Genomic DNA, 13,555 nt, shown 5'->3' with positions numbered 1-13,555 from the left:
TACAAGCTTCACAAGCAACAGAGGCGTGCAAAATACAATACAATAACGTAAGAACAAACAAAATATAAGAATGGGTAAATCTGAGGATTATAACAATAAATATATGTACAAATATAAAGTGTATGCACATTACTGAATATGTATAGTAAATATGTATATCTATGTGTGTGCGTGTGTATACATATATATATAAAATTAAATAAAAATAAAATATACAGAGGTCGGCAGTTGGAAATGTGCAAAACAAGTGGCATAGTGGCATTTATGTACAGTATGGAGTGCATAATGTTAAAGTTCCAGTAAGTGAACTTTGCATTGCAGCTGCTCGTTCCAACATTTAATTGATTATTTTAATTGAAAAACGTGTTTGAGGCTTTTGGAAATATTCATATCTTATCTGAAATGCAAACTGTAGTCCTTTAGATGCAGTCATTGTTTACATAGAGTACATGATTAGGTTTATGTTTTTCAGTGGGATTGCGTAATGTTCTCCCGCTAGGTGGCAGCCAAGCTCTGCTCAGTGGTTTCTTGATTGTATTTTTCTTTTTCTCAATGAGCTCATCCATGTGCCAGTAATAAGTGGCACATGCCTTCTATCAAGAAAGAGAAGACAACCCTTGGACAATCCATAGCCAAGACTAATTTTAGCACAACCTTCCTGACTAAGTGGATCCACTTTTTTTGTAAAGTTTTTAAAGTTTCTTTAAAAAGCGAGGTTTGTCTTATTGGAGAAAATGTTCTGCAATACAGTGTCACAGACTCACATTGGCTACCGGCTCTGGGAAGTCATTGGACAAATAATGACTCAATACGGGCCTGAGACTGACTTTTATATAAAAAAAATAAGCAACATAACTTCTTCTTGTTTTCTTTCTCTTTTTGTTTTCCTTCATGCATAAAGACGCCTATCAAATCACACTTATTGCGGTATTAAACGTTGAAACCACTCAGTTTATCACACAGCGCCCCTAGTGGTCTGAGCCTGCCTCGCCCTGCCATCACAGGGCTGCTGCAGAGTGCACAGCTGTGGACGGCGGGTCTGCAGCGAGTCCTGCATCTGTCTCTGAGCCCGCATAACTTCCCTCACCGTGAATCCTGTGATGACCCAAAGGTGAGAGGTAAGCTCGAGCTTCCATTAACATTTTTTTCTTTTTTTGTTCCATTTTTAAACTTTATTTCATAGACAAGCTCGTGGAATTCATCAGCCCGTCGTTAATGCGTTGAACGAATTAGCGCCGAACTCCATTTACAAATGTAAAATTTGTATTGGCGGGCTGCCTGGAAAGCTGGAAAGCATATTTCAGTTTAAAACCGTGAAGTATCCTTTAGTTGGAGTTCCCCCTCAAATTCGGCTCTAATATTTTCTTATTTAAATCACATGTTGGAAGCATTAAGTACTAAAGCTTTGAAGTTGACAGTTTGATGAAATTATTTGTTCTGTAAGTCAGAACTTCTTAACACTGCATCACTTGCTGTGAATGCATTTTTAATATCTTTAGAAAGATTAGGACACCAGTAAAATTAGACAGTGTCGTCGGTGCAGGATTTATTTTTAACCGGTTAACCAAACTTTAGAAGTAGACTACATTCCTGGTGGACTGATGTGCAACAGTAAAGCTACAGTGACTGTACTGCAAGTGGATAACATGATGGATTGGCTTCACATCAGCCCGTAATTTTCCTCCAGGTGTTCAGTCAGTATACACCTCGGACTGTGAACCTGGTGCCTGTAGATGATATAGTGAGTGAATATTTTCCTTTTAGGACACTGACAAATGGGTTTTGCTTCAGAGTGTATCCAGCCTTCTGAAAGTAGTTGATTTGTACAAAAGTACCTGCCAAACAAACTGCAGACAACTGCAAACCACTGCAAAAATACATTAAAACAACTTTTGTAGCACCGTCTTGGGAGGAGAGCACACCATGACTTCCATCTTGCCTGCACTATTGTTGTTGTTGTTGTTGTTGTTGTTGCTGTCATTGAAGATGGGGCAGAAACACAAGGTGGTTATTGTATTGTTATTGTTATAAGGTTAGGTTATAGGACTGCTTTTTTTTTTTTAATTTGCACAATATCTCTAAAATTTCTGTTTCAGAGTGATGCTGAAAAACTTGTTCATGTGCCTGATTCTGCCAATGGTTTCTTCCTGTTAAAAGGGAGTTTTTGCTTCCCACTGTCACCAAGTGTTTGCTCCTAGGGGGTTGTCTGATTGTTGGGGTTTTATCTGTATTATTGTAGGGTCTTTACCTTACAATACAAAGCACCTTGAGGCAACTGTTGTTGTGATTTGGCGCTATGAATAAAACTGAATTAAATAAAAAGAGATCCATGTGACAGAAGAAGGAAAAAAAGGCCGAGAACTTAACAGATATTTCCTCGAGACAGACTGTTCAGATTCTAAGTTTACGAACGTGCTGCTATCATTATTATGATTACTGCTGGGTTAAATGTGTGACTGACAGCAGGCAGCGGAGTCAAACATGTCAAATCTATGACAAGCTTTACAGTTAGACTGTGCAGGAAGTATTAAATGTGTTTATTGCTATATAATACTCAAATAAATAACAGTTTTAGTTGTTAATTAATTTTTCTTTCTGCCTCAGCACTAAATAGAGACAGGGCTTCTCAGAGCCCTGACTGTATGCAACAGCCCTTCTGCTGCTAATGTATAACCCCTGAAATGGAAGTGGCATTCAGTCATTAAACTGGATCCCTGAATTTGTTACCCACAGACCTCCACAGTGTCATGAGGTTGGGCTGGAGTGGAAAAAGAGCAAATGAGCAAGTTTATTCCCGAAGCCCTGATGGACAGACTGAGACTGTGTCTGTGTGCCTAACCTTTATTTATTTAAAAAACCTTGGTAAAAATCTCTGCATTTTGTGCCTTGCATTGTAGGACAATGGTGGTAATTATGAGGAAGAGCAGAAAGTTTTCTGGAAATGAAAAGCAGCGACCTTCCGATGGCATGTGAATTTTGGTAAGAGATTTCGTGCCGCTGTGCGAGATGCTTACCCTCCCGAAGTTTACCCGATAAATAGCAAAAAAAAGTTTGCAGCTGCTAAAACCATCTCTCATTTTTGCATTTCTATTTCTGCACAAGTAAATAAACAAGATATGAAGAGTAAACATGATATTTTAAAAGCTGCCAGACTCTGTTTTTGACAGAACAAGACCAGCTGCATGCTAATCTAGGTTGGACCCAAACACGACTTATGCTAATCTACATGTGTTTGAGATCTGATTTTAGCAAATTTCCCAGAATGTTGCTCAGTGACTCACCGTAAGTGTCAGTGGGTTTCTTCTCTAACCTCTAAACTGGACCTAGCCCCTGTTTCTTCTTGTGTGTGTGAGTCTTTTTTTATAGCTCCAGTAGAAAGGTAAACCTCGGTGACTGCAGGGTTTTCGAAAATCAACACAGCCAGTGTTTAAAGCGGAACGAACTGAATGTTTGAAGTGTTTAACGTCAATATTTCTTTGTGACACGCAGACGTGCTTCACAGTGGAGCCCTATGTGCTGCACAAGGAGTCCATTGAAGGCGGTGACGTGGGTGGCGGTGGTGGAGGTGGGGGGGTGGCGGTGGCGCTGGTTTTGGGGGTTAAGAGTTGTTGGGTTACCACTGTAGCCCTCCTCTGCAGCTGGTCTTTGATTAATGGAGCCCATTGGGGATTGGCTGCTGTGTTTGGATTAATTGATTGTGACAATATTAGAGTGTTGATATTGTGATATTCAGTGCTAATATTTGCTAATAAGTTTGGAGGAAATGTGATCATAGGCAAATTTAGTTTTGCTCCGTGATAGATTTCTTATCAACAAAATGATCAATAAGTTGATTTTGAACATAACTCGCAGTTTAATTGACACTGAAAGTAATGCTTTCTAATACCTCAGACAAGCTGCGGGACAGATGTCAGCGTGCATGACTGGAAAATAAGTTTGCTAGTTCAAGTTTGAGCTGCTGAAGTTGATTTTACTAAATGTAACCAACGCCAAGATCTAATTTCCATGAGTTCATCTACAAGTGCCACAAGTCACATAAACACAGGAGTGGATAACGAGTGCATAAAAGCAAATTGATTCAGAAACATAAGTTAAAAAAAAGTTGTGTAATATTTAAACAAAAACATTTTCTGAGATTAACTTCGTAAATTCACAAGGAAGTCCTGGAGCTGCCCTGATATTAATGTGGTACAAAAATGTAATATTGTCTAATATTATGAAGTTAAAATATGATAAAATAATACAAAATCAATTTGTAAGAAGAGAATCTGAAAATATTCTGAGATTAAAGACACAAAAACATGGAAAAAATAGGTTTTTATTTTGTTATCGAACCATTTTGGTTGACTTTACAAGCGCAGATGACGCCTCTAAAAGGGCACGTCAGAAAAATTTTGACATAATGATGCCAGAATTTCCAAATATGGGATAAATAAAGTACTTCTAAACTTATGAGCGCATATTTATCCAACAGTAAACAGAGTGGCACTTATATAGTGCCTTTCTACTCAGTTTGAGCACTCAAAGTCTCATTCACCCACGCACACACACACACACACACGCACACACACACACACACACACACACACACACACACACACACACACACACACACACACACACACTCAGATGGATGCATCTAGGGCAACTTGAGGTTCAGTATCTTGCCCAGTGAAGCACATGGATTGTAGTAGTTGGGGATCAGTCCACTGACTTTTGCTCGGTCAACCTGAGCTGCTAGTTGAAGTTTTTGCTGACATAAAATAGCCTTACACATTCATAATTAAAAATAGGCATATTCTGAATGGCATAGCATTTAAAAATTGCATTTAAGGTGACTTACATATGCAACGATTTCAAATTAACAACAGGTTAAATGATTAAATGTTCATCAAAGAGGGTAAAAAGCGAGCAAATATGTGCAAAAATGTTCAAACGTACCACATACTAAACTTTAATATAGCAAATACACTGAGACTAAGATGCTTTTAAAGAATGCTGGGAATCCCAAGCCACTGAAGGCGCTTTGAACCATTATATTCAAGATGATACAGAAGTTCATATTCACTTGTTTAGCTGACAGTTTGTTGGCTGTCTTTTAGCCCCCACCCAAAGCCCACTGTCCTCTATAATGTTCCGAGCTGGTCGTTTTTCACCGGTGCTGCTTCGGCTTTCGCTGAGGGCTCCCCTGCCGCCTCACCGTGCCTGCAATCTTTCAGCCTCAGCGCTGACAGGAAGGGCAGCAAAAACACAGCCGGAGGAGGTCATCCTGAAGTTTGCACAGGAGCGAGCCATTCATCCTCTCAGGGGGTGGGGTGGTGGTGGTGGTAGTGGTGGGGGGTTTGGTTCTCCGCTGTGGTGAGACTGAGGCTGGGAGAGATGAATATCCTGCCCTGTTAAAGTTGGGGATGAGGCTGGACAGTGTTATTTGTCTCTTAGGCTCCGCCGGGCGCACGAGAAGCTAAACGAGCCTGTCGTTTTTCAGTGTGTTTGATTTATCGGTGCCATTAATTTCTGAACAGGAGGTCACCCCTTCGCCTTATCAGATTGGCAGCCACTTGTACAGCCGCGCCTGGCTGCTGTCTCTGTCAACAGTGTGAGGCGCTGTCATATTTCCTGCTTGCTGGCTTGATAGAGCGTCCGCACAGAGCTGGTAAAGCACTGCGCAGATATGATGGTGTGCATCCATAGGAGAGCTATTTGATCTTGGTCCGTCATACAGCCCGCTGATCAGGCTCATTACAGCCAGAAGATTTCTGTATTTATCATTTTAACGACGGAAACAGTATTTGCGATCATTTATGCCTTTTTGCATTCCATTTATTAGTGCTTAAATTTCACGATGTACTTAGATATACCCAGAATTTTTATGGTGGGTGGGTTTCGGCCTTTCCTGTACTCAGCAGTGGTCAGTGGCAGCACGGTGCAAGCTGTCCATAGCATGCCAGCAGCTGTGTTTGCTTGCTTAAGCAAATATCACACATGTATAAGGAAGCAAAAAACCTTTCAGGAATGACAGAAAGAATGTGATTATGCTTCTAAGTTTGAAGGAACCTGGACGGGCGAAGATCATAAAGCACACAGCGGTGGAGAGTGGAACATCAAAGATATTAGATGTAAATTAATACAACAGAAAGATTGGACTGCATTGCCATTTCTAAGGTTGTAATTTAAAGACGCCGCGTGTTGAATTGGAAAATATATATCTTATTTCCTGCACTGGATGTAGATTTCTGCATTTTTATTCAAACAAATACCCTTACCTCTTTTTATTTCTTCGAGTATTTCCCAGTAAAGACACAAGCAAACACACACACACGCAGCATACTAATTTTCCCCATTCAAAAATGCCATTAAAATGCCGGGATCTCTCGAATATATTGAGTCTCATATCACCGAGAAGCCTCAGTCTCTCCAGATGCAACATATTTACAATTTTTCCCATCCAAAGCTCAAATGTGAGTGCAGAGTCTTTTTTTTCCACCCGACTGCCGTACTATTAACTTTCTTGCAATTGCCATTCCAAAGTGGATTGCAATCTGTTCATACTTATTAACACACGTCAAAGCGCTGGTCACCCCAAGGATAGCTGTAAATGTGTCTGGTTCCCTACTCTTTCCAAATGCTTCAGAGTAACAGTAAAAATGCTCTTCCAATAACTACATGACCAGAAAGAATGAGTCAAATTACCAGTGGTGGATTTGCATTGATGACAGACAGGTGGAATATCAGGGGAGAGAGTGTGTAGCTGATAGTCTATGGCAGGGGTGTCGAACTCCAGGCCTCGAGGGCCGGTGTCCTGCAGGTTTTAGATCTCACCCTGGATCAACACACCTGAATCACATGATTAGTTAATTACCAGTCCTCTGGAGAACTTCAAGACATGTTGAGGAGGTAATTTAGCCATTTAAATCAGCTGTGATGGATCAAGGACACATCTAAAACCTGCAGGACACCGACCCTCGAGGCTGGAGTTCAACACCTGTGGTCTATGGTAATGTAATAAATTGTATAATATACAATTATATCTCGTATTAAGTGAACAGTTATGTATACTCTCCGGTAGGGCAGGGCAATATGGCCAAAAATATTCATCATGATATATATTAAAAAATTTGCGATAACAATATAACTGACGATATAATTGACTTCTCTTTCCACATGCTGAATGAGCATTATATCCCTGGCTAAACAATGCATCACTGCATTAGTTAGTTCCTCCCAGCGTTTGCTACTTTTGTCATTAGGGATGCAGTAGGACTGGGCGATATGACCCAAAATTCATATCTCGATATTTTTTAGCTGGATGGCGATATACGATATATATCTCGATATTTTTTAAAGCCATAAAGTAAGAACAAAAAGAGAGTTCTTAGTCAAAGCTGTGTCCCACATGTCACACAGGCACTTTTATTAACATACAGTGTAGATGTACATGAAGAAATTACTCAGAAATAAATTATCAGTGCATTTATTAAATAATAATGCTCCATAAATTAAATAAAACAATGTTGTTTTTGTGCATAACAAAAAGCTCACAATTGTGCAGTCAAAATGTAAACTAAAAGATGCTGAGTATAATAACAAAGACAGATTTCACAGCTGCTCTGTTCCCAAGTTCTACTGTGTGACTGACAGCCTGGAGTTTGAAATCTGCTTCGTAACCGTGTCTCTTAACAGGTGCCATTTATGGTCCTTATACACACGCAGTACGGTAATATCCGCGAGGCTCCTCGATAGCCGTAATGCTCCAACAATCCATCAAGCAGTGCAGCTTCGTAGCTTACCAAAGTTGTAGCAAAACACTTTTTGAAAGGTTTCTGAGCGCTGTGTACCACATAAAATCGGTTCGCGGTCAATAAGCACAACCAGAATTCATACATAAGGCACACTGTCAACTTTTTGAGAAAATGAAAGGATTTTAGGCGTCAATGCGTTAGCGCGGTTAACGCGTTGACGCCGTCCAGCCCCACGCATGGGGCGATCCGCGGTAACTCATTAACAGAGATTTGCCCCGTTAATGCAGTTATGGCGTTAACGTCACACTGACAGCACTAAAATAGTAATCTCCAAATGTTTTCTTTTTACCGACCAGCTCCTCTTTGATAGCTGCCACATCCATCTTGTCATTGCCTGCAGGTGAAGCGATGGGGGGAGGGGGAGTTGTGTTCAGTGAAGGAGAGAGGCGAGGCAGAGTAACGTTGCGTAGAGACAAAAGTGGACGAAAGAAAGGAAAACTTGCGGCTCCACAAGTATAGTTATAACTGCATGTTCTACAAATATTTTAGCTTTGGTGTGTATCTGACGGACGAAAACCAAACCAGTTCCACACCACTGAAGTTGCAGCATTTTTACAAACCAATTTTGGTTCATCTGATTCATTTGACAATCCGCTTTCGCCCTTCTCATTCTCCGTCGCCGCCATGCCTGTTCGCCATGTGCATATAAGCGTATGAAAACAAAGGCACTGCGCATGCATGTTTTACCCATATTCTAGCACGATATTTCATTTCCTTATCGTTACCTAACATTATACCGGTATTACCGTGAAAGGTATAATATGGCCCAGCCCTACTTTCCGGACATTCCTCCCACTCCTCATTGCTTACTTCCATGTTCATTTGATCTGCCAAAGGCATGTGTAATTACCAGGTATCCACTAGTGATACTCTGGTATTGATCCGATACCAAGTTACTGTCTAACTAACAAGTAACTAACAAAAAAGGTTCAGATATTTTTCATAGAGTGTGTTCGGGGTATGATAAGCATCAATCTAATCGCACTGGTATCAATCTGATACCAGTGACAACAAAAATCCACAGCTAGTTGTAAAGTACTCATGCTTGTGTTTGAACTTTTTTGCCCTTAATGGGTCACAGTCAGTTAAATTTATTAGCGGATGTTATCACAGTTTTCTGCTGGGCATCAGGTCTCTCAAGAGGGAAGTCTGAATTTCTTTGTTTAGGCAAACAAAATGTTTGTCTGAACTAATGGAATTTGGTGTTGACTCTGTCTCCTGATTCATTTACACATCGGTGCTACTGCAGCTGTGTTCAACCAACACCAAGTCTCACTTTAGTATCCAGATGATTTCAGATGTAGCTGAGCGCACTTAACCTCTTTTTTGTCTGCCTTTGTGCCTGCTGATTAAAGCGTAAATAGTTAGTTTGAGAGTGCGTGCGTCGCTGTGTTTTAATTCTTAGCACTAACGTTAAAGGTTTTGCCGTAAACACAACATTTTCTTTTACTTCAGAATGCTTCTCAGATAGAAGTGACTCACCATACAAATCCAGATTTAAACATTTTCCTATCATCCATTATCTATCTGCTGCTGATTGTTTTTGCCACACTATATAATATAGCAAACCCAGCAACACTTGGTGCGTGTTTAAGGTGGTTTCAAACCATGTTTAAATGCTCAAATTTACAGCAATAAAAGGGCATTTTTTTAATAACTTATCCACCTTCATAACTGAGTTACGGGTGTGGTCACATTGATTGACAGGTGTCCCAGTCAGAGTCTGGAAGTCACACTCCACCTGTCTTGTAACTCAAGCTTCGCTGTTAGCGTTTTGGTAGTACCAGGGACGTGTTAGTCCCTCCCTGTGGTGGCCTTTCTCATGGTTATAAGAGTGTGAAAGAGAAAGCGAAAGTTAAATGTTAAACCACCCCTCCACCTCCACCAAAAAAAGCAAATAATTCAGTACACAATCCTTTTTTTATACTGTTTTTTGCCAATTGCCTTTATTTGATAATGATAGTAGAGACAGACAGGAAAGTGAAGAAAGTGGCAGGGCAAAGCGCCACAGGTTGGATTCGAACCCAGGGTGCTGCCGTCTGGAAATTGAGCACTTGGTTACCTGCTCACCCTTTATGTGCACCTTTTTCATCTGATTTCCGTGCGAAGTCTCTGCTTATGTTTTGCTGCTCTCCTCTGCTCGCCGTTTCACCACGTGTATCTCTTCTGCTCCACTGAGCACACATGAAAGAGGGCAAAGGAGAGAAGTGCAACTTATCTCTTGAGCACTCCTAGTGTTTTAAGTGCTCAAAAGGGCTTTGAGTGCTCAGTTAAAGGAAAGAAGAGCTATGTAAGTACCAGTCCATTTACCATTGATCACGATGGTGGGCTCACGCACAGCTTTCTCATTGCTAGTTTTGTCCTTTTAATGTATTTTACCAATACTATCTGGGAATCATGATTTTCACCAGCTTTTGAGTTATTTGTGCTTGGGTGATAAGATGATCGATTGATTTGGCGTATGGCTGCTTTGATCCAAAGCCAGCCCCTTTAACTCAAGATTAAAGGTGTGCCCTTAAATGCCATTTGCTTTAGCTTGAGATTATAGACTGAATAAAACATGCACGTAGCTTCCAAGTCTGAAAAGTGAAGCCAAAGTGGAATCTGCCTTAAAATAGAGGATAGTGTTTCTGGTAGGTCCACTTCTGAACAAAACATCAAGTACATTTTGTAAATTATGGTTATTATCAGAGCCAGAAAAGAGGTTTACCCCGGGCATGCTCATTGGCTAACGACGTGCCCATCGCAAATCAAGCGGCGTTTTCATTTTCACAGTCAGCTTCAAAAAGCTTAAACACTCCCCGCTGTTGTTAATCAACAGGTGACACCACAGTGATGATGTCTATATTTTATATACACTCTATGCTCAAGATGCTAGCTTGGTGTTTCTGATTATTCTTTAGGACTCATAAAGAGGTGTCGGTCTGCAGTTACTTTGCCTGCTAATCAGCTGCTCTCCATCAGTGCATCAGTCTGAGGTGACTATAAGTGAATAACAGGACATGTCGATAAGTCATCAGTCTTAAATGCAGTGCAAAAGCACAGCAATACTGAGCTTGTAATAGGGACAAACCACAACTAATTCAAACGCTCAAGCCGGCTCCCGCCATACTGTGACCTAATTCTTTAACAGAATCTAAAACTGGATCTCACACAGGGCAGAACATCTCTGTCTATTGAGTTAACAGTTTGCTCTGCACAAATAGAAATTCTTTGCCCCCCTCCCTTATTTTCCCCCATCACAAACACACACACACACTCACACACCCCTTTACCTCCCCTCACCTCCCTGCACACTCTCTGGTCAGCGTGCCACTGTGTGCCGATGTGTAACAAGTTCTCCCTCTCTTGTTTTTCATACCTCTTCCTTTCTCTCTCTCTCTCTGTCTCTCTGTCTCTCGCTCTCTCCCACCATGTGAAGCGCCGGGATCTGTGCCACGCTCGTTCATCTGCCGAATCTGTCTGGTGCTGATGGTGAACTAGTAAGTTTATTTTCTTCTGTGTGATATTTGTGCAGCGTGTGTGCGTTGCTTTCACGTATCCCATGCGGAGATTGGCTGCATCAGTGCAACTGCTTATTCTTTTGTGTTGTCCTGTCCTTTCTGTCTTTGTGTCTACTTTTTTCTGCCTGCCTGTCAGTTTTCGTGTCACTGCAGGCTCATTTCTTCTCTAATCATCTATAATATAACCCTTCACCTACCCCTCCTCTCTTTTTTTCCCCCTCGCTCGTCTTCAGCGTACATCACCCTAGCTGTGACTTTGGAGGCTACATGTGGGGATGTGTTTGTGTAATGTGTAGTGGATGTTTCCTTTGTTCTGGTTAAAGCATAAGTGCTAAAACTGACAGAGGAATGGGGTGGAGAGAAGCAGGGGAGACAGAGGAAACTCCCAGCCCTGGATCAATACCCTTAGTCTGGGTTATTATGTCTGAATGTGTGCGTGGGTTTTTTTTTTCCCACTTCAGTAATGAAGCCTTTCTGAAGCAAAAGCCACATGTTGCACATGTGCGAGTGTAATGTTCCTGTTTGATGTTTTCCCACAGAGCAGCATGCTTATTTATTTATATTTTAAAAATTGCAATTAGTCGCCTTTTACTCTTCAATTAATTACTGACATCATGCTGTCATCTAGTTAATCACAGCACCAACAGTTTGCTGATTAATGTCTTCGGGGTGTTTTTACACTATGAGCATGATTTATGGAAATTAGTCGTTGGTGGAAAATAGTAGCCATGATAATTTTCACAAATATGTTCTGGTGGGTTATAAGGACCAGGTCTTATGAGATTTTTCATGACAGCAGCATCGGTTATGTGCAGTGGATTAGTAATTAAAATGCTCAGACTGTCAGCCACCCAAGAAATTCAAAACCCAAGACAGTCGTATTTGGAATGATAATATTAACTCAGTTTGTATTTGCCGTGCACAGTTTTGGGGAGTAAGACATTTACGAGTCATTTTAATCAGTTACTATGAATGAAATTAAAGCTGATAATCAAAATGTTGGTGATTGCAAAATGGATTCATTAGGAATATAGTTTTATCAGTAAAGGGCTTATATGTAGAACACAGTAACCTTGACAATATAGGGCTTTTAGGACCAATATCAGAAGTTGGTGATTTAAAAGTCAGATATGACAGGCAATATTTTTTTCTGTAGGTCACATGAAACAGAAACAGATTTCCCTAAAATTATTGTGTAGTTATTTATTTACTCTTTTAGGAGCTCAGCATGTCTCTCTGCAGACTGTAGGGAGCTACAGGCTGCCCGTCTACCTGCAGAGATCATCTCTTCTCAGATGGAGGCAGTGTCCCAAGTTTGTGGTACAACAAGGGCTACTCTTGCTTGTGCTGTTGTTGTACCATTGGTCAGCCATGGAGAAGAGCAAGGTTATAACGAACAAAGTCAAACCCGTCTTTGATGTTTTTTCACGCTTCTCCTGTCACTCCTTTGGCTTGTCAACCAATCAGCTTTTGACTGACATAGAGTTGAGCTACTCAAGCGTTACACTCTGCCCAACTCTGGTCAGATGATCTGGTTATTGTGTTTGTGGCGTTCCAATCACGTGTGTTACCAACAGGGTAGTTTGCAGAGTGCCCTCTGGTGGACAAACTATGCAACATCAATCCTCATAACATGGTTAAAGTTTCTTATATCTCTTCTTTACTTTTTAAATTTCATTTCATTTGTTGGCTAATATCGGCCCATTCATTCAAGACATAATATTAATTTCGTTATTTTACATCTTTTGACCATAAAGGCTGGCTGTCCTTTAGTATTTCATTACAGCATGAATAAGAATTTTTTGGGGGAAAAATTTGAGTGGATTGGGATCTAGATAGACTTTATTAATTTGCCAACATAGCGTTGTGCACCATCTGTCGTTTACCAGTCAAATCACTAGGCATTGCTTGGAAGAGTCTGACATTAGTTTGTTTTGACTGCACTTATGGCCATGTCTTGATGCATTCTCAATCATCCAGGAAAGTAAATCTCCAAAAGTTGATTCTGTTCATCTGGACGTAGCGTTTTGTGGGAGAAACGTTTCGTCACTCATCCAAGTGACTTCTTCAGTCTCAGCTGACTGCAGGTTTCCCCAATTTTATAAACAGTACATTTGCATAATGACTGAAACCAGCCCACTGAAGGAACAATGTGCTGGGAGGTCAGTTCCTTAATCTTAATTATGCAAATTCTCATGACCATTGATCAAAAACCACTGACCAAAACCCACTGATCAAAGACCACTGATCAAT

At 40.7% G+C, this 13,555-nt stretch overlaps 1 protein-coding gene across 3 annotated transcripts in view; it reads left to right on the top strand.

Moving 5' to 3' along the window:
* Window positions 1-1,016: 1,016 nt before the first annotated feature.
* LOC134621350 (semaphorin-5B-like) overlaps window positions 1,017-13,555 on the top strand; it is a 48,947-nt gene continuing 36,408 nt past the window's right edge. For 2 of the 3 annotated variants that reach the window (XM_063467807.1, XM_063467805.1), the window contains exons 1-2: window positions 1,017-1,118; window positions 11,221-11,281. The gene's annotated coding sequence lies outside the window, so the exon portion shown is untranslated. Of the gene's footprint in view, window positions 1,119-11,192; window positions 11,282-13,555 lie in introns of those variants that run through there. The other variant, XM_063467806.1, reaches the window with a different exon arrangement.

This window comes from Pelmatolapia mariae, linkage group LG23 (assembly GCF_036321145.2).
Source record: "Pelmatolapia mariae isolate MD_Pm_ZW linkage group LG23, Pm_UMD_F_2, whole genome shotgun sequence".
Classification (NCBI taxonomy): Eukaryota; Metazoa; Chordata; class Actinopteri; order Cichliformes; family Cichlidae; genus Pelmatolapia; species Pelmatolapia mariae.
The sequence above is the reverse complement of the archived record's forward strand: the minus strand, read 5'-3'. Positions and strand labels throughout refer to the sequence as shown.